The sequence below is a fragment of the Aedes aegypti genome, chromosome 3 (genome assembly GCF_002204515.2).
Source record: "Aedes aegypti strain LVP_AGWG chromosome 3, AaegL5.0 Primary Assembly, whole genome shotgun sequence".
In the NCBI taxonomy this organism is placed as follows: Eukaryota; Metazoa; Arthropoda; class Insecta; order Diptera; family Culicidae; genus Aedes; species Aedes aegypti.
The window spans coordinates 325,179,411-325,201,183 of record NC_035109.1 but is presented as its reverse complement, the minus strand read 5'-3'; the positions used below and the strand labels follow the sequence as shown (position 1 = coordinate 325,201,183).

The 21,773-nt window shown below is 36.7% G+C and overlaps 1 protein-coding gene across 7 annotated transcripts in view; it reads right to left on the bottom strand.

Moving 5' to 3' along the window:
• The window catches only part of LOC5565800 (CBL-interacting protein kinase 18), a 68,183-nt gene extending 51,915 nt beyond the window's left edge, over positions 1–16,268 (bottom strand). Inside the window, exons 1-2 of one of the 7 annotated variants that reach the window (XM_021849526.1) lie at positions 15,812–16,268; positions 6,291–7,028 (exon numbers count right to left, since the gene is read on the bottom strand). The gene's annotated coding sequence lies outside the window, so the exon portion shown is untranslated. The remainder of the gene's footprint in view (positions 1–6,290; positions 7,029–15,811) is intronic. The other 6 variants (XM_021849525.1, XM_021849527.1, XM_021849529.1 and 3 more) reach the window with 6 other exon arrangements.
• Positions 16,269–21,773: the final 5,505 nt, after the last annotated feature.

The window sequence follows — 21,773 nt, the reverse complement described above, 5'->3', positions numbered from 1 at the left end:
TCAATTAATATTCCAGTTAAGTCAACCAAGTCCAAGTTAAGTCAACCTAACGAGTGCTACATCTCTAACAGGAACGCGAAGATTTGGTGGTTAGGTTTGTTATTTGGCTTTGTTAGAGAACACTTGAAAATATGGTAAAATTCGAAAAATCTCGTATTTTTCTCTCCACATAAGACAACATCACGAAGTTATAACTCTTCAGGTATTTTAAATAGTAATAAAAATAATACTTTTCAGATTTACGAAAGGGTAATTCCTATTTTTTTGGGTAGGCAACTTTAATTTTTGATTTATTCGTGTTTCTACGTAGATATAAGGATTTGTTTTTGACCATTTACAAATGAACCACGGCTGGAATCTGATTTTTAGTTCCAATATAAATTTTACATGCTTAAGTTCAAAATTTCAATTTGAATGAGTGATAATCCGAGCAATTATCATATCGTCGCTGATAAATATATTTTTTCAGATTTTTATTATTCGCACTTTCTGACATAGAACAAATTTTATAAACCAAAGTCACTTAAAAATAACGCGATTTGTACAAGACTGATAAAAGATGCTTAAAAAAAATGTTACGTAATCAACACATTAATAATTAAATAATTCATTAAAAAATCGCAATCTTCTCTTGTTGGGTACAGTAATCAAATGTGTATAAATCAGCTTTGTATTTTCACTAGTCTTGAAATCGTAGTATGGTGAAGTCGTGCCCATACTTTTTGGGACACCCTATATTCCATCGATAATTTTTTGTGAGATATTCGAAGAGGCTACTTTCGTCGAAAAACGATGTTTTTTTCCATTCCCGACGTTTCGGCCGATAGGTTTTGGCCTTTTTCAAGGGGTGTAAGGTCTATCGTCTCCCGTTATAAATTGATTATTCTCTTGTGATTGGCGACGGAGAGCGCTTTATCATGCCTGCGTTTTAATCTTTAGGTTTGACAACGGATTTTATATTACAACACAACACAACCCTGCAACGAAGAGGTTTCATAGAAATTTCCGAACGAAATTATAAAATAATTTGTACATACATTTTGAGAAGCACAAACATATCCTGAGATATTACTGAGGGCTTGTTGGAGAATTTCGAGTTTCTTCCAAGAATCATTTCTGAAATAAATTATTGGTTATTGAAGAAAATTCTTGAACAATCTAAAGAAAAACATATAGGTATTGTGATTTTCACGAATGATTAGACTTTCATGACGAAGTTAAGAAGCTGCCAATAATTTACTGACCGGTATATTTTAAAACACCATTTACCTTTCATCCTTGATTGCAGTCACTTTCAGCTGGCTTTGACACGAGTACACGACCAACTGGATTATTAGAACAATGAACAATGACAATGACTGGATTATGAGAACAATGACAATGACTGAGAACCAGTTGGTTTTGTTGTGTTAACAAGACCAGCTGGTGAGTCGTGGACAAAGAGAACATGATAAACACTGAGCCGGCCGGGGAAAACTGCCATGAACATCAGGATGATTGCATGGGCGACGGTGATCGAAAAAGGCGAAATCTGAGAAAGACGAAATTCAGATCACAAAGTCTAAGTGGTAAAAAAAATAGCAATAGTGGAAGATAAATGAAAACTTCCGGAAAGAATATCTGAAAAATTTAAGAAATTATCTTTTATCGGAATTCTTGACAAATTCTTTGAGGAAATCCTGGATGAATTTGTTTCAAGATAACCAAACAGATGCTTGGCAACAACTCTGATAATTTTGATTTTTCTCCGTCAACTCGGAAGGGGGGGGGGGGGGCATACGACCCTTTCCCGCCTCCCTCTGGCAGCACCCATGAATGTGGGAAAGGGTCTGAATGGATGATTCATTTAAAACTAACCCACAGTAGATCGAATATACATCTGCATCAACGCCAGTTCATGCGAGAAGGTTTAGATAAGGTAATTTTTATGGCAGAGATTGCTTTTTAATTAGCAAACTATCTATGATTCCTTGCCCGTCTCTGATTCTTGCGTTTGAGAGTGGAAATTATAAGCAAGTGGAAGATATAACTACAAAGTACGAGGAAAGGGACGGGCCTAGGTTTAAACCTATGACCTGCTGCTTACGATGCAGAAGCGGTAGTCATTAGATTACCAACCCGGCCCCGTAGTTCTTGATGAAAGCTCTAGTATTTTTTTTAAATGAAAATCCTAAAGTTTCTCATAACGCAATTGCTCTTTAGAACATGAGCACAACATATTATTCGCAACAAAGGAATTGATTACGAAAAAATTGCCTAGTGGAAAGCCAAGGCTCTGCTTCCTGCTCCCCTCACCCTCTCTTCTGAAAACGCCAGTGGTCCTCAGCTTAAGGTGAAGATGAATCGAAGACAACTTTTCTAATTTTCAAGAGCACGGATCTGGAGAACCAAACTTCCGTTAGAACTGAACACCTAATTGATTGGTCACCACCAGGTAGTGAGCAATCGATTAAGTTTTCAGCTTAAACGGAAGTTTGGTTCTCCAGATCCGTACTATTGAAAATTTGAAGTTTGGCCTTAATTACTAATTTTAGTGCTATAACAATTTGACGCAAGCTATGAAATAATGCTGTGAAGATTTTGAACAATTAAATTTCTCAATTTTAATTACATCTAGGTCATTCAGGAGCCTTCCTTGGCTAAGTGGTTAGAGTCCGCGGCTACAAAGCAAAGCCATGCTGAAGGTGTCTGGATTCGATTCCCGGTCGCTGCAGGGTCTTTTCGTTATGGAAATTTCCTTGACTTCCCTGGGCATAGAGTATAATCGTATCTGCCACGCGACATACGAATGCGAAAATGGCAACTTTGGCAAACAAAGCTCTCAGTTAATAACTGTGGAAGTGCTCATCGAACACTAAGCTGAGAAGCAGGCCCTGTCCCAGGGAGGACGTTCATGTCAAGAAGAAGAAGGTCATTCAGGAACGAGATAAAAATCACCAAGAACTTAAAGGTTTCTAGGCTGATGAATATGAGGACCTAAAACACAACACGACAATCATTCAAAAAGTCAATTAGATTCCTAAGAGATTTTCTGGAATCTCTATAGATTCTATCGATGAAAGGAACATGGAACATGGTGAATCTTGTAGGAACGAACACTGCAAAACTAAGAATCATTTATATCTATTTAAAATCAACCTTTAACTTAAACAGAGCTCCAAAACTTTCAAAAAGCTGCGATATATTCAAAAACATTTCTAATGATCTTCGAAATCTTAAATTATCCGTTAGGTCTAGGATAAATGTCAAATTTAGTCTCTGTGGGCTCCATCCCATTACCCCGAACGCCATTACCCCGAACGCCATCACCCCGAACGCCACTACCCCGAATGGGTCACTACCCCGAAAGCCATTACCCCGAATGGGTCATTACCCCGAACGCCACTACCCCAAATGAGCCATTACCCCGAATAGTATGAGATACAGTACAGTATCTTGTTTTGCGTGCAAAAATGCGTCTCTAATGCAGGCTGGTAATTAATGGCATGTAAAATTCGTCGGTAAAATGTTCATCATATATTTATTCTTTCGAAATATCTTGATGGCAACTATATTCCTCTCATTCTTTCTGAGACAGTGCCTGTTTATCAGCTCAGTGGGCACCTTCGCAATTCAAGGGTTCATTCACAAATTTCATTTCGCCAACAATTGCCATTTTTAACACCTACCCACCCCTCGTACTTTTTTGTATGCAAATTCTACATATTGTGAATAAGCTGTAATATTTTGAGGACAACCACCCACAAACTTTTTTGCTCCCTTCAGCGTTATGAAATTTGTGAATGGGCTTTAATAAAATAAGCCTTTTATTGACTTATAGGAATTCGAATCCATAACCCCCAATATGGTGTTGCTTAACAGATGCGTAATCACCGGTATTTGGACTTGTTGGTGGTGTTCATATTGCAATTTTGTTTTTGAACAAATATTTTTCTTTCTTGTCATAGCATCACGTTGTTACAGTGATCATTCACGTCATAGCTGCAAACATTTCACCAGAAATTTGACCTTCTTTTTTAAATAGGCTGTTCTTTCACGTTTTTGTTGGATAAGCTAGTCTCTAATATTTCCATAAAGAACAGCTTTTTATAAAGGAATATATCTTGAAGGCATTCACTAAAGTGATTCCTGCTATAATTCTAATCGGAAATTTTCCCATCCTTTTATCTTCTTGTATTAAAACAGACAGGTCTCTTATGGATTTACTCACCACTTTTCTGCCATCATCATTTCTTCATTATCTTGAAACAAAAAAATATTTTTTTTTGTGGTTATCTCACAGAAATTCAAATTAATGATCCCACAAATCAACAAAAGTTCTTACTGTAGCGTCAATCAGAGGCCACCGATTTTTCTAGCATGTACAAGTGTACAAGTGCGATAGCGGCACGGTCGTCTATTAGGTTGGTTTTTAGGCGGGTTCCATAGAACAACTTTTGCAGCGACTATCTCAGGGTGAACTTCCATTACCATCGTTTAGGAAACAAAATCTTTAAGAAGATCTTAATCTTGATGCCCGACACCTATAAAATGAGTGAAAGAAGTGGCTACCGACGTCCAATAAGAGACTTTACTACATCCTAATTTTGTACATATTATAGCTATCCTTCTTATAATAAATTCACCCTTCTTTTCGAAATAGGCTGTTCTTCAGAGCATTGCAATGTGGCTGTGTGAATCTTCCCAAAATTAGAGGACAAAACTTAGTGTGTAAAAATTATTTGCTGAACAACTAGCTGCTTTTTTATCTTCCAATATTTGAAAAATACATTTTTGAGCCAAACTCGTGAAATACGCAAAATGAATCGTACAATTATCTCCCCACTCTCTAACTAGAATATGTCTCGAAATGTTATCCATTCGGGGTAATGGCGTTCGGGGTAGTGACCCATTCGGGGTAGTGGCGTTCGGGGTAATGACCCATTCGGGGTAATGGCTTTCGGGGTAGTGGCGTTCGGGGTAGTGGCATTCGGGGTAGTGGCGTTCGGGGTAGTGTCATAGAATCGTCTCTGTGACCTCCCGAAATCATACCTTTTTGAGATTTAATGCCAGAATGAAAGAAAATGGAAGCACCCAGATTTTAGTTATAATTTTCGAGTCTGGGTTTTAATGCATATTTCAAAAAAGCAACCAATTTTCACAGGGACAATTTCATTCTTCAGGAAACATTAAACATGATTACATCAGACTCAGACAAATTTATTTATAGAAATCAATGATTCAAATCAGTCTCTTGTTCCATATGCTGTTTTCAAATTAACTTACTACTGCAGCAATCGCCGCCAACAAAAAAAAAAAAAAAAGAAAGACAATCCTCTCCAGATGCCATCGTTTCTCTTCGACAGGCCAGTTTTCATCTTCGGTGATGATGTGATCTTGACTAGCCTTCCTTAGCCGATTGGTTAGAGTCCGCAGCTACAAAGCAAAGCCATGCTGAAGGTGTCTGGGTTTGATTCCCGGTCGGTCCAGGATCTTTTCGTAATGGAAATGACTTCCCAGGGCATAGAGTATAATCGTACCTTAATACCTGCCACACGATATACGAATGCGAAAAATGGCAACTTTGGCAAAGAAAGCTCTCAGTTAATAACTGTGGAAGTGCTCATAAGAACACTAAGCTGAGAAGCAAGCTCTGTCCCAGTGAGGACGTTAATGTCAATAAGAAGATGATGTGATCTTAGATTGGTGGTATAAAGCGCTATGTGGGAGTTTTTATGCGATTCATGAAATCGATTGAAGACTCAAAATGATTGTAATACCCAAACTAGAAACGACAACGAACTGGAAGTTAATAAAGGGTAATTTATGGCTTAGGCACAATTCGACTGTTATCGGCAACACATCGTTTTTATTGGTACATGAACATTGGTATCACGAGGTATCGATTGCTGACGAGATTTCCGAGACTGGACAAACAATTTCCCTGAAGATGTTATCATTTCAAACGAGTTAGCATAAAGTATCGTCATGCCTCATATACGAAATACAAATTCAACAATGACAACCTTGACAGAGAAAGTCTTCAGTAAAAAACTTTGGATAAGCTCATCACATACTAAGCTGAGAAGCAGACTTTGTCCCAATGGAGACGTAATGCTGATTGTGTATGAACAAAAATATTAGAAGAAAAGAAGAAAGAACTTCTCTAATTTGAAGAAATGAAACATTGTAAATTACGTTTCTACCTATAGAAAACGCCAAATAGCTTGAGAAGTGCATTTCGCACCACATTCGCCTAAAGTAAACCAATTAATTTCCTCCTAGAAATGTTTCGACATACTCAAACCTACCTGTTTACAAGCTGTCCCTAGGCGTGCTCTGTTTTCCACCACCAATTGCTGCTGAGATCCGTTCAGCAGGAGGCCACGAATTTTCCACCACTACACAGATCACCGATTTTCCGAGAACCCACCCACACAAATGTAAGTCACTCACTCACTCGCTTTCTTCGTCACGTCTGCCAATTACCAATTCTAATTCAAATCGATCTGTGTTTTCGTTTTTTTTCTCTTCTCGTCTGGTCGCACTACGACGTCATCGATGCGATCACTATTCAATTTTCACAACCAAATGAAAGCCATCCGAACCGCCAACGGAACAATAATATTTTCGCTGAATAAACACCGTGTCGGTTTCCTTGTTTCTTAGCGAATCGCCACGCCGCCGCCGCCAAAGTCGATCATTAACACGGCTTTGGATTATTTTCCTTGGTGGAATTTATCACCGCACCCCGAAAAGCGCACACGCGAAGCACTTGTTTCGGATCACGGTATAATTGGACCGGGAACAATTTTCCCTGCAGTGTGAATATCAGGTTTCCTACTGTAATGCTTTTCGGGAGCAAAATTTCTGGTCCTCTTCAGCTGTTCCTAGTAGCCTCACAAATCTATCATCGCCAGTGGCATTCGTCGAAGCACAGGAAAAAAAGTAGGGGAACTTGGGGTAATATGCATTATTGGTTTCCTTAGGACAAGTGATGAAACGCTGTGAATGGTTAACATCCTGATAATTCTACACATTTTGAATAACTAAATAGGGAGATAGAACAATAATTTCGAAAAGCATGTTCTGATGTAGTTCTCCGATTGTTTCCAATGTCGTTTTTTGAGAGTTATAAATTGACATATTTTATAAGCCTTGGTCATTGAACAGATGTTTAGACACTGGGTAAAGGCCGCACGGGACGTCATCATAACCACCCTATTCATTTGGAGAAGCAAATCTCAAGAACCACTCCATATATCGATGAGAAAAATATATCACTATGATTCTTTATATGTAGTTCACAACCCAATAAATTTTCAGCTTCATCGGTTCACTAAAACGCGAAATTTGCTTCCACAAAGTTTTGATGATAATTGTTAGAGTTAGACAAGAGATAAGGAAAATAACACGGTCTCCCGTGTCACGTTAATTGCCGATGAGATAATTTAGCGAAATAACACGATGGTTCCTATTTTACCTAGAGTAAGGTGGGACAAAAGGTCGACCTTAGTGAAATAATCACCGTTATGTCAACACACTAAATTATGTTCATAAATTTGTCCAAAACAGTGTCAATTTTAATTTACCGTACAATAGGGTAACTTTGATAGTTCTTGTAAGACAATCTGATAATTTCCGTATTCTGTCTTAAATATCAATATTTTACATTTTAAAAACAAGTACTACGTTAACCAAAGGCTCATCCACATTCAAAACCATGGGTATGACAAGCTTTGGCAAAATCTTTTTTTTTTAAATTAAATTTAAATTGAAGGAATCCTAGACAGCATATTGAAAGTAACTGTTTACATGCTGATCATTAACACGAGACTGAGAAAGCTTCAAGGTTGTTAGTTAGATCAATTTCTTTAGTGATTTATTATTTGATCATAATTTATGTCATTTTTCGGTCCAGACAGATTTGACTAAAATTAGAACAAACTGCGAAACTTAGCAGCCAATGATATTACAAAACAACAAGATGCTGTGAATCTGTCTATTATTATTTTTCTTTACAGAGTTCAAACTAATCAAAACTACTCAATTCGCAGATTTCAAACTAATGAGAACTGTCGTGAATCGCAAGTCAATCCCATATGTAAAATATATGCATTGAGAAAATGTACCGAGAAGTTTTTGACGACAGATATCTTGAAAACTGATATCAACATCATATGACTTACGATTCATAACAGTAGTAGTATTTCTGGCGTGAATTCTGCCAGAAATTTTCCAAAAATATAAATCATGGGAAGCATGATCTACTCCATTTCTAGAAATTAATCAAGGAATATTTTGCAGAAATGTTTACGACAATTAAATCAAGAACTTCTAGGGAGTGTGCTTTGGGACTTCTGTAAGAATGGCACTAAAGATCGTCAATAGATTCTTCCGGGAATGACTCAAGAAATCCATCCAATAGCATCATCGGCCAACGTGAACAGCACTAAGATGCGTAAATTCAGTACACGATGCTCCCGGACATGGGTATATCCATGAATTGTTCCATCCATTCTTTAGAAATCGCTTGATGGTTCTTCATATATATATTCCAGTAATATGCAAAGACATATTTCCAGGAATGCTCATGCAATTAATCCAAGAATATCTACATCTGGCTGTAAAAATTCTGTAGCAATGATATCATTTCGTGTTGAATAATGGGCAAGACAATCCTTTGACTGTTCCACTCAGATATTTTCAAGCGTAAGACATGTCCTACCTGTCCTATCCACTTCCACCGCCACTGACGTTAACTAAGTTTACTGAGCTAACACCCATAACACTGCGGAACACGTTTTTGTCTCAAGCTCCAAAATACCGCTATTTACATAATTAAGGGTTGCTGAATCCAATGTCGTTTTTAGAAATATCATAGCATGTCTAGTTTTTGAGATATAGGCTGTTGAAAATGCAAAATTTGACTATTTCAGCCAACTTGCATACAAGTTTGCCATCTTGCATGGCAATTTATTTGCTTAATTTGCCACAAAAATGAAACTTCATGTGAATAACAATACTTATGAACAAAGTTTTTATTACTTTCGATGCTCAAAAGTTATTTTTCGATGGTTTAGAAAAGCATTGTATTTTGTCATATAAGAGAAACGAAGAATTTAGTATGGAGACTGAAAGCATGTTGAAAAAACCGGTTCAATCTAAATTCAATCATGCAATTTCATCCAAATTATATCTGAAATGAAAGTTAAAGTCATAGTTTTCATGCTTGGTGGATTAGATAATAACAACATTTGATTAATCATATTTAAAATTTCATGTAAACATCAATGAAAACAGTGTTTCATACAATTTTGGCGTCCTGTAGCTAAAAATTGTGACGTACTGGAATATTTCTGAGAACTGCATCGGATTCAGCAACTCCAAATCTACTCGAGAACCATAATTTGAACCTTGAGACAAGCAAAAATGTCATTTTTGTTACGCTATGTAATTTTACATATGTCGATTTTTTTTAAACATTTTTACCGAAGACGCCATCTTTATAAGTGGTAATGCCCCTGCAATATCCACAAAACAAAAGATTCATGTTCACTTGCGCCACCTGTTGTCAAAATCTTGAATCTCTCGGCTAGAATATGTATAGATCTGAAGCAACTGAAAAAAAAAATGCCGAAGATGTCTTCTCTCTCAATGATCAGGACCCTGAGAACTAAACAAAAGTTTTCTGCTAACTGCATGCCATGAACAATGATAGACTATCATTGATAGTCAGTCTGTAACTTTCTGAACATTTAGGTGGGAGTTAGGGACTTGTTTCATAGCGCCAGTTGGCTTGACCGATCCTTGGATCCGGTTTACCGGTTTCCAGTCAGCCTAAGGGAAGGTTGCCTAGGACGTGGCGGGAGTTCAATGCAGGGCTCTGTTGAACTCCCACTGAAACTCACAGTTCCGCATGCACGTCTTCGTAAAAGCGACCCGTACCGCTTTTAAACTACTTTAGCCCATCATTAGGAGTGCCACCCGGCGCATTAGAATCTAGGCCAGCGAGAACCTGATTATGGAAGACTGGCAGTATAAGAACATGGACACGACTACGGACCATGCATAGGACCCACGCTACAAAACTGACAGCCTTACTATTCTACACTCATAGTAAGGATAGATGACACCTCTTTGAAACGGCGATTGGGTTAATGGTACGGTTGCCCCCGTCGTCCCGTTAAAACCTTGGCAGGCCTCCAAGTACGTGCTAAACCCACCACCTTAGCAAGGTTTCGTTGGCACCACAGACATTCCATGTTTTCTAGTTTATAGATGTGTTGTGATGATTTTGAACTATATCATTTGTATAAGGGTCAGTTTTGCATAGAAATATTCACACCTTTTAAAGGTGTATACAATACAGTTGAAAATGTTGGTGCTAAACAACCCAATTCCACAGCAATTTGGCAATCGTGTGGATTTATTAATGTTTTATGACAGTTACGTGAATTCTATGATAGCTAGAGGCGACATTTAAAGTTGCTAGAAGATGATATTTTGTAAGTCAGCTCTTAGTTGTTTTTCAAAACCTTTCAGAGACAAACTATATAATTGAAATTTGGTGGCTACAAACACTTATTCCTGACGAAAAAACGACAGATTAATGTTCATTTTCATTGTTTCTGCGTATATTCTTCATAATAGCATACCCAAACTGCAAACTCTGTTGAATACTGCTTGGTTTCCATGAAAAGCGAAAAAATGCTGTTTTGCTTTATTCGTGTGATATAATTATACACTATATAGCCTCTTTCAGAGTGGGCCAACTAGTCACGTTCTAATCTACAAGAGGTTTTGGGGGATGCGACGAAGGCAACGGTGCCTTTATCGTGGTTTTATGGGCGTTTATTTAAAGCACCCTGGAAGTAATTCGTTAAACTAAAATTGTTACTTGGGAATCCACCGGTGCTATGCCAAATGCCTACTTTGAGTGATTAAAATGTTATGTAAGCTAAAGTATGAACTACTGAACTCGTTTTTGATATCATACAACATAGCAAATATAGTTTTTTGTGCTCGTAAAACCATTTATTTTCGAATATTATGCTAATTTTACAAAAAATTACCTACAAATAGGCGCATTAGGTAGATTTTCAAAATTTTCAATAATATGATGAAACACTCGAGTTGTAAAAATTTTGAATATCATTTTCGGTTTCAGGAGACTCAAATATTGTAAAAAGTTTTTTTTTAAATCTTACACCTGCTTTGTTATATGGTGATCAATTTCGCCCCACTGCACTATGGTCCAGAAAGCAGTTTTACGCGGAAAGATGCATTTTGAGCCTTAGAATGAAAAATTAGACGAAAACGGTCTTCTACAAAGTTGTTTGTATTAGTAAGGCCCTTTGTTTGGTGTTATTGAAAATTAGGGTGGTCCACGTTTTCATAGAAACGGTGTAACTAACTTTCTCATTTGTAGAAATAATATTATACATGCTTCGGAAAAGTTGTAGACAATTCAATTTCAAGCAACTTTGCCGAAAAAGCTTTTTCGTATCTCTTAAATTGACCGATTTAGAGCTATTTTCCTACGGTGACATAGGGTGGTCCGAGCAAAATTGGTTTTCTGGCTCTAGCGTTTTTAATTCTAATATCTCATCAACGTAGTCTATGAAACACTTATAGAGCTTAGAAAAATGCTTAATGTAGTGAGTTAGAAAGTCAATAACACCAAACAAAGGGCCTTACTAATACAAACAACTTTGTAGAAGACAGTTTTCGTCTAATATTTCATTCAAAGGCTCAAAAGGCATCTTTCCGCGTAAAACTGATTCCTAGACCACTGTGTACTGTGTCTTTTTTATTTTTGATATTAATACTATTTTTATAATATGTTAAATATTATAGGCCATTACATAAACTGATGAGGATTAATGGAGTACTAATTTTGTCGAAATTTATTTGACAATATTTGATTTCCGAAGGATAACACAAAGAAAAGTTGTAAAAAAGTGAGCAATTTGCCCCCGGATTACGGTACCGTAAAACGGGGTTACTTTGATAGTTTCTTCAAAGAAAACTTGAATATTTTTACATGCTGTTTCAAAGATTTACAATTTATACTTTTAAAACAAGTACTGGCATCCTAGCTATCGATTACAGTCGATAATTTGGCAAAAGATTCATTTTGAATGGATATATAATTTTTCATAAAATCGAAAGTTGGTTTTCTGTTTTGGGGTAACTTTGATAATGGAGTATGATTCGAACAAAATTGAATGAATAACGAACATTTGTAGGGCATTGCATACCTCTAGGCGTTTAACGTTACGGTTTACGGTACCACTCAATACCGTAAATTCGGGTTAAATTGATCAGTAGGGTGAAATTGATAACCGTGCCATGCGATTGTATTTCTTACTAATAGTGCACCAAAATCAATGCAATCGTTTACTATAGAACGGTGTTTGTTTTGTATATTGTGGAATTCTGTGTAGTGAAGTTTTTTGTATTAAAGAATGTTTATTTCCATGAGAATAACGTAAAATTCCAAAATCTTGTTTGGTGTAATATTGACAGACATCAATAAACTTCGAGTTCTAAAAAAGGATTCGGACATGGTGTAAGCCTGAAAGTTTGTGAGGATGCTTGAAATATATCTCCTAAACAGATTTCACCATCAAAACTCTTACACATTTGCTCGTTTTGTTGAAATAATTGAATTTCTACTGCATGTTAGGAAAATCCTTTGGAAATTGGCTACAATTAGGTGTTTTTCGTGATTTTCTTGAAATTTAATTATGGATTATTTCCATAAATATTGTCTTGTTAAGAATTTGGCAAGCATATTCGGATTCAGGAGGCCCAAATTAAGTATGTAGAGTTGATTTCAAAACTAACAATAATCTCATTCACAAGTGATCAATTTCACCACGAAATGGGATCACACGATTTTTTATTTTAGATATTATTTGTTACTAAATTTCGGTACAAGAGTCAATAAAACTCACCGTCGTACTTGTTTTTCTGCATTCAGTTGTATGGTATAGATTACATTTTAGAAACAGACCATTGAAATCGTGAAAAATGATCAATTTCACCCGAAATTACGGTACTTGTGTCATGTACGATTTAACTATCATCAGGTTGTGATGGGTTGTTCGATCTTTGAGTACATTTTGTAATTTATTTCCTAAAGCAACATGTAAGCTATTAATGGTTAATGGTTTTACAGATTTATTATGTTTGTTTCCAGTTGACTAGGGCCTGGAAAAATAAAGCAAATGTGTGTTTTTTTATTGCATACAAATTCAGAAGGGGCCCAGATAGCTGTAGCGGTAAACGCGCAGCTATTCAGCAAGACCAAGCTGAGGGTCGTGGGTTCGAATCCCACCGGTCGAGGGTCTTTTCGGGTTGGAAATTTTCTCGACTTCCCAGGGCATAGAGTATCTTCGTACCTGCCACACGATATACGCATGCAAAAATGGTCATTGGCATAGTAAGCTCTCAGTTAATAACTGTGGAAGTGCTCATAAGAACACTAAGCTGAGAAGCAGGCTCTGTCCCAGTGGGGACGTAACGCCAGAAAGAAGAAGAAATTCAGAAAACCGTGATTTCTGGGTACCGTAGAGAACAAATTTCGATCAAACAATGTTTAAACTTAATTTAATCTTATTGGCGTGTTGGACAAACTTTAAAGAATAGAATTAGCTTTCAAATGGTGGTAATAGCAAGTGATTTTCATTTATGAGTATTGAGTTATGATTTTTAAAACCTAAAAATAAGCATTAAACACATTTTGAAGCATAGTGAAATCTCATATGAGCTGAAAATTTGACCAGACATTGTTCTTAGCATGAGAATTCAGAATACTGGGCTATTTTCCCTTTGAAAGAAGCACCACACTAGACAACGGACTAGCAAGCAACGCCCAGTGGCACAGTCGGGTAACATTCCTCTCGAAAAGTTTTCGGCCTGGGGCGGGAATCGAGCCCACACTCCTTAGCACGATGCGGCTAAATGCCTCAGTGACACTAACTGCACGGCTACGAAGCCCGTGTTGGTTTTAGACATGCAAATTGTTATATTCGGACCAACTTCCACGGCATGACACAAAATAAAAAGTATTCTTTTCGTATTTTTCAATGTGAGAGCATTGCTAGGATGCTTTGAGCTGTATTAGTTTTGGCCCTAAGTGGGGTACAATTTTGGATGAGCAAGGCAAAACTTCGAGCCATGTCGCGGAAAAACTTGCAAGTTACCGAAAACCTTCATTAACTTTAACTTAAAATTTAGCGGAATATGTATGATCGTGCGAAAAATGTAACCAAAATTGCACGTTTTATCTTATTTATGCGAAAAACTGCTGTATTACAGGGTACCATAGAACGGAGCATCTTTGATAATGCGGGTAGCTTTGATAGTGCAGGACTTAGAATATACTTAACGAAAAAACATAATTTGGGTTGTAATGCATATTACGACTCAAACAAGACAATGGTTGCACAGTTAATTGTCAAGTTATAGGGGACCATTCAAATATTACGTAACGCAACAAAGGGAGGGAGGGAGTCTTACATAGCGTTACGATCCATACAAAAAATTAAAATTTTCCATACAAGAGCTGTTACGTGGGGGAGGGAGGGGGTCTAAAATTGGAAAATTTTGCGTTACGTAATATTTGAATGAACCCTAGGCAGTTCCCGCCTAAGGAATCTTGCTGTTATAAGGTTTTAAAGTTTTGAAGTTTACATGCACACGACTAAACAAGTGTCAAATATACAAATTGAAATTGTAACTGCGAAGAAAAACCACGTGCTCCGGTGGAAATCGATCCCACGACTCTCTCGTCGGGTAGGTACCGTCAAATGAAAGAATTGAACAAGGTAGCATTGCTTTTTCTTTCAGATTGATGATTGTTTTGATCGTATTTCACTGACTATTCAGAACGATCTGAAAACAATCATTATCATCGACTGAGAAAAAGCAGTGCTAACGTGTTAATTTTTTACATTCCTTGAAGCTCATCGTGTTGTTCTTGGAACACCAACAGCGGATTTACGAATGTGCTTCCTAATTACCTATTTTTTACAATTCATTTTCGTGAGATAAAAGGTATCTTTTAAACGGAATTGAGTTTTAGAAATGCATAGTCATCATGTTCTGGAAATTCAAAATCCGAAATTTTCATACAGGTATGTTTTTTAGGGAGAACACTCCCTAAAAATAGTGATTTTCTAGAACCTTGAAGCACAAACCGCAACCAAACTATGTTTAAACTTGCTCTAATCATAAAACCGTGTTCGAATTGTAGAATTGGATAAACTACTATGTAGAGGTATTTTTGATAAGTTTTAATGTTTCGTTCAGTAGTTATAAATTTTGTAATGACGTTTGTAACATTTGTTTTGCATTTAGGCTAGAAGCTAAGCTTTTGAAAAACTTTTGCCCTACTCGAACTTTTGCCTTATTTTACTCTACAATTTTCTGCTGAACTTCTTATTGTAGTCATTCGCACTCCATCTGTTGGGACAGAGCGATCTATCTCAAAGTAAACTTAAATTATAAAAGTATGGTTATTTGAAACTGTTTTCAACTAAGTTAGGCCCCAATTGAATCATTTTCTAAGCGAAATCCATCTATAATTTTTGATTTTTCTAAAGATAAAATGAACTATTAAATACCATGATGCATTATGCCCCTTTGTTTAAGTGCGTCTTGCCTTGATGTTGTGGTGCATTTGTTACAAGGGTGAGCACATATCAAATAGATTCGTATATTGAATTTATTCATGTTGTTTGACACTCATTTCCGCACACATTTTCTAACTGGCGCATTTTACCCCAGGTTCCTCTATCACCGTCGGAGCATCGTTAATTACCTTTCGTCCGAGTTTCAGCAGACTTGGGATAATGTGTACGTAGATATGTACGCCAAAAATTACGGCGGTTGTCTTGTTATTTCGGGTCTTGCACTCTTTTTCACTCTATCGCCGCTCGGCAAAGTCGGTATCTGCTGCCAGAGCTTGAAGCGATTCTAAAATTATATGGGTATGTGAAATTTTTCTTCACTGACTAGCTTCGGCTCCTTCGTATGTCACATTTTTCACATATTTTCACTCAAATCCAATCAACCGCGATCAAAGTTTTCTAGTTTCACATTGCACCGAATTCAATTGAATAACTCCAACGTTTGAAGTTCGGAAATGTATCTCCAGAAAACCACACTGTTTGAGCGTTTTCACCAGGACTGGGAAATTTTCCAAGAAAATGAAAAGCGAACCGACGGAGACGAGTTGAATGGGTCGAAGGGAAAATCTAGACTGCGCAAAGACTGTACCAGATGCGATCCGGAGCGGTGTTGGTGATCGTGAGTTCCCCAGAAGTAACATTCCCACTGTCGGATCGTTCTGCGCAGTGAAAAGCGATCGTTTGTGTTTTCCCTCTCGGCATAGTGGTTTGGGAAGTTATAATATTGAACGTAACATTTTTCTGTTTATTTTTATTAGGGCTCACGTGCCATTTAACATAAAAGAACCGAAATAATAATTTTAACCAACGATTTTGTGAATTTAAATTTTTTGAAAATTTTTTAGGCCCATTCAAGTTCTACAATAATGTGGTTCCAGGTATGCTTGCGGTTTGAATGACTTCGTTATAAATGCCCACAACTTACGATCAAATTCATCTTCTGTTCCACTGTGTACCGTTTAATGTGTGTGCTACATTTACATGAACTCGGCAGGATCTATTTATAAGGTGGCAGTTGATAGAACACTTGTCACACAGCAATAGTGTCTATGTGTATGGAACGGAGAGCATATTGTTTGGCAGAGCAGTACCAATGAACGAGTTGTGAGCTGGGAAATAAAACGATAAGCACCACAATAAACATTCATTACGAGTCGAGCCGGTGTCTGCGGCTGACAAAATGTGTTCAAAGAATTTGAAATTATGATTTTTGCGTGTTGGCATTGGCGAAATTCTTCTAAAAAAAAGGAAATGAAGTGCCGGATAAGTGTGAACTTAGGATACATCGACATAGTCATGTTACTGTCGAAAACAGATTTTCTCTCATGTTTTTAAGTCATTCAGAAATTTAACGCTCGCATAAATTATCAGCCTTTCGTTATGTGGTTGTTAGATTTGCCGCAGGCAGAAGGATATCATGAACAATTATTACGAGAAGGCACAACAATTTCAAGCTTAAAGCCGTCAAGCTTTAAGATACAAAGCTTAGTCTAGTAGTAATTGTTTTTACAACATTTACATTTAAATTTTGTATAAAGAGTAGTTTTTGGTCCGTTGAATCTGTTGCATGTTCCTTTGAGGGCGAGCGACGGAATCCGGATCAATTGTGTCTGGTTCGCATTTTTTCGGAAGAAAAAAAACGAAAACGGGTGCGCGGGTGAAAAAAAAAAGGATCGACGCGTCAGTAGTATTTAGTCCGTTGAATCTGTTACATGCTCCTTTGTGGGCGAGCGACGGAATTCGGATCGTGTCCGGTTCGCATAGTAACCGCACTATCGGTATCGATCATCCGTGTATATGTTCACGTATTAATTAAACCCTTCAGTCGTCGCGCGGTTTGCCACCGTCAGAACCACTACGCTGATGCTGTGTACGATAAGCGAGGTTTTTTCACCACTGTTGTCCAAATACAACAGCACGACGACTGAATTGTTAAAATTATATCTTTATCGTTTACCAAAACGAATTCTTTCCCATATCCAAACTCCCAGTGTTTTCTAGTGGAAGTGCAGAGGACTCCTCGGCTTCCATAAAGCAAGTAACACGTCAACATTTCCATCCCATTCCCAAATTGACCTGCATTCGGACACAGCTGGCGCCGGAATTGTTTGTTATAATAATGAGAGCACCAGTACTTACACATTGAAGATGCAACTGATCCTGAGTAGTATCTATTGGTTCCCTGTGTAAGTACAGCTGTTCTTGCAATAACGGAGTAGCAACTGCGGGCGGTCAATCATGCTCATGCTCATGCTCATATGCATTCAAGTTTTGTTTAAAGCATTCAAGACCCACAATGTCGTATCGCAACCTACCATCGGACTACACTTACCGTTCTCTTGTATACATTCCATTGTTTTCAGAAATCACCAGTTTGCAAGCACTGAAAGTCCCAATGCTTGTACCAAGCAATACCGTTGCCGAGTAAGTCCGAATGCAGGTAATTTACTTGACGGAAGCCGTTGAATCTGCTGCATTTCCTTGAAAAAACACCGCCAATACATTGGGAAAGGGTTGAATTATTTGGTTGGTAAACGACTTCCCTCTTTTTATTGTTTGCAAAATCGATTTCATTGAGACTGAACATGACACGTAAAGCAATTTAAATCACCATAATTTCTCCAGTTTGTTTGAAATGTAGTGAGCACAGATTGAAAATTTGAGAAAATCTTGTAATACCTAACAGAAAAAGTTTCTGAATTTCAATGATGTGTAAAATAAAGGTTACGGTTTATATTAAAAAATATCATAATTTTTTGCACAATTTTGGAAATTTAAATTAGATTTCTGTTAAACTTTGCTTAAAAATTATTGAATTTTACATGGTTGTGTAAGTGACCTTAAGGCAGTTGAAATATGCGTTTATTTTGATTCTCCAAATATGTATATATTCGCATGCTTTACATTATTCTCTAATGGTGCATCTTTCTGGTGTTTTGTCTCAACTGGGACAGAGCCTGCTACTCAGCTTAGTGTTCTTATGAGCACTTTCAGGGTTGATAACTGAGAGCTTTCTTTACCGATTAACCATTTTTGCATGTGTATAGAGCAAAAGGGTAAAAGTTCGAGTGTATTTTTCTGCAAACATAAGCTTACGGCTGATAGAAAGCAAATTATCGCTATTTTATGTTACAGTCAGTGAACTTTTGTCTTACAATACATTCGAACTCTATCGAAGTTTGTTTATGACAATCATATTCAAGACCATCATAACTTTAAATGGATAAATATTTTGAAACATGTTTGTTAAGCAAATTTGTGGCCAATATACTGAAGGTTCACAGTGTGATATCCATTTCCTTTCGACTGTTATAGTAGTTTCAAAAAGCGCAAAATCATCAATTTGCATGAGCGTAGCCGGGATGTCAATTCAAACATGATGGTGGGCCTTCCTTAGCCGAGTGGTTAGCGTCCACGGCTACAAAGCAAAGCCATGCTGAAGGTGTCTGGGTCCGATTCCCGATCGGTCCAGGATCTTTTCGTAATGGAAATTTCCTTGACTTCCCTGGGCATAGAGTATCATCGTACCTGCCACACGATATACGAATGCGAAAATGGCAACTTTGGCAAAGAAAACTTTCAGTTAATAACTGTGGAGGTGCTCATAAGAACACTAAGCTGAGAAGCAGGCTCTGTCCCAGTGATGACGTAATGCCAAGAAGAAGAGGAAGATGATAGTGATATTATTGGGAAAGCGACCTCAAAAGTTTATTTTCGATTTTACGCAAGACGATCGCACACTTTTTGCATGAATCGTTAAACTATCAAGGTCATGTACATCCTTTTTCTTTCACAATGAGGTAAATGGAGTCCGAGTCCACAACACGTCTTGATTTAATATGATGGTTGAGTAACAGCTCTATTGATCCATAGCCTGAAATAAGATATAAGAATTTTATACATTAAAAAAAAAACTTATTAAAATAGATTCCCACTTTATTTCTCCGAGGAATAACTCCCATATTTCTCCAGGAATCGATTCAAGATTTTTTTCAAAAAATTATTTCAAAAACCTCTCTACATTTTTTCTTGAGATTTTGTTGTGACATCGTCGAATTTTTCTTTCGGGCCTTGTTCCAGGCAGCTTATTTTTAATTTTGCCATAAATTCCTTATGAATCCCAAAAATAATTCTTCCACCGACCTTCGTCCTGCATCCTCTAGAGATTCGTAAAAAAAATCATACGAGGAATCATTCAAAAGTTCCAAATTCAGTAATTCCTTCGAAAGTTTTTTATTGCTTACCTTGTAGAAAAATCCTATACCTAACACCAAAAATCCAAGGATTTCATTCAGATCACAATTAATCCTACGAGATTTACAGAAGGTTTGCTTAAGAATTTGTTATAAAACATTATAAATAAATTCCTCCGGAATCCTTCTTATTACTACTTCAAGATCAATTTGAAAAAAAAAAAAAAAAGAAAAATCCGCCAGCATGCAGGGAAATCTACATTATATATCCCAAGAAATCACCCAGCAGTTTCTTACAGAATGCAGGAAGAAATATTCTGATAAATTTTCTTCAAATTCTACAGATAAATTTTTGACGTTTTTAGAGGTATTTATAAATTATTGTGTTTAACCTGAAGATAACATTAGTGAAGCCGTGAAAAAATCTCCAAAATAATTCCTTACACATCTTTGGTAGAATTCCTGTTCAAATTTTTGGATGAATTCTGAAAAACAAAATCATTTGACTTTTTTTTATAGGGAAATCGCAGTATAAATTCCTGGACAAACCAATACCTCAATTTCCAGAGTAATTCTTGATTTTTTTTCCGAATCAACAATCAATTTTCGGGGAAATTTTAAGAGAACTCCAGGGAGGATTAGTGGTTGTATGACATTTGCCAGAAAACCTTTACCCTTCTTTATATTATTGGCTAATCTTTATAATTGTACTGTGTGTTTCTGCCTGCAGTTAACAGAAGGAATGGAAGTAATGTAAACAAGGTTATGTCATCTCAATTTTAAATAATTACAGCTAAAAAAAATCAATATAGGACTGCTGTCAATAAAAATGTCTGTAAAAAGGATCTATGTAAAAAAAATGCAAATATCGGAAAATGGACAATCAATATATGTCCTCAAATTAAAAAAAAACTAAATTGAAAGTGATTCAATAATGGAATATTTACCATGACCTTCATCTAATTTTTCATTGAAGATTACTCGAGTGATTCCGAAAACATTAATCTTCATAACCAACTTGTTTCGTAGAGCAAGCGACAGAATATGAGAAACCAATATATGTGTGTTTTTTTGGTTTCCACCATTAATCATGGCCACGTAGCAGTCCTGCTAAGAATTTGAAAATATCTCCGGTTCCAGATAGCTAAAACTAGCAATCAGGGTAAACACTGAAAATTGAAGAGTTTTCCGGCACTTGTCGCCAATTTTGTAAAACTACTTTTAAACAATAAATAATGCGGTTCAAATTATTATTAAGAGTAAAACAGTTTAACGTTCTTTTCAAGGACTGAATAATGTATTCAAATATATGACCGAAAGAACATTGGATAGTCATTTGAGTTATATTGTTCCAATGATTATTGGCGCTAAACTGATCATATTTCAAACATAATTTTCCCTTCTTTCACTCAAAGGCTGTTCTTTTTAGTTGTTTTGCAATTTTTTTCCGCAAAGATACACTATTCATATTTCTGAAATTATTCAACTAAACTAATTCGTGTCAAACGTTTCAGCTTTTTTTTTTTGCATAAAATTGTATGCGAAGGATTTTAACAACATAGACTAAACATGTAAATAATGTGAAAGTTTACTACACAATGTTTCATGCTATAAGTGCAAATAATATGAGTATATTCAAGATACAAAAATGACAAATATCGAAAATTTCGGTAGACTTGAGGTGAAGATGCATCGAAGCCAAACCTCAAATTTTCAAGAGCATAAACCTCGAGAAGCAGCCAGCGGTTTAAGCTGAAAACTTTATCGATTGGTCACACGCTGGTGGTGACCAATCGATTAAATTTTCAGCTGGAATGGCTGTTTGGGTCTCTAGATTTGCGCTCTTGAAAATTTGAGGTTTGGCTTCGATGCATCTTCACAAATATGGCGATCAATTGAT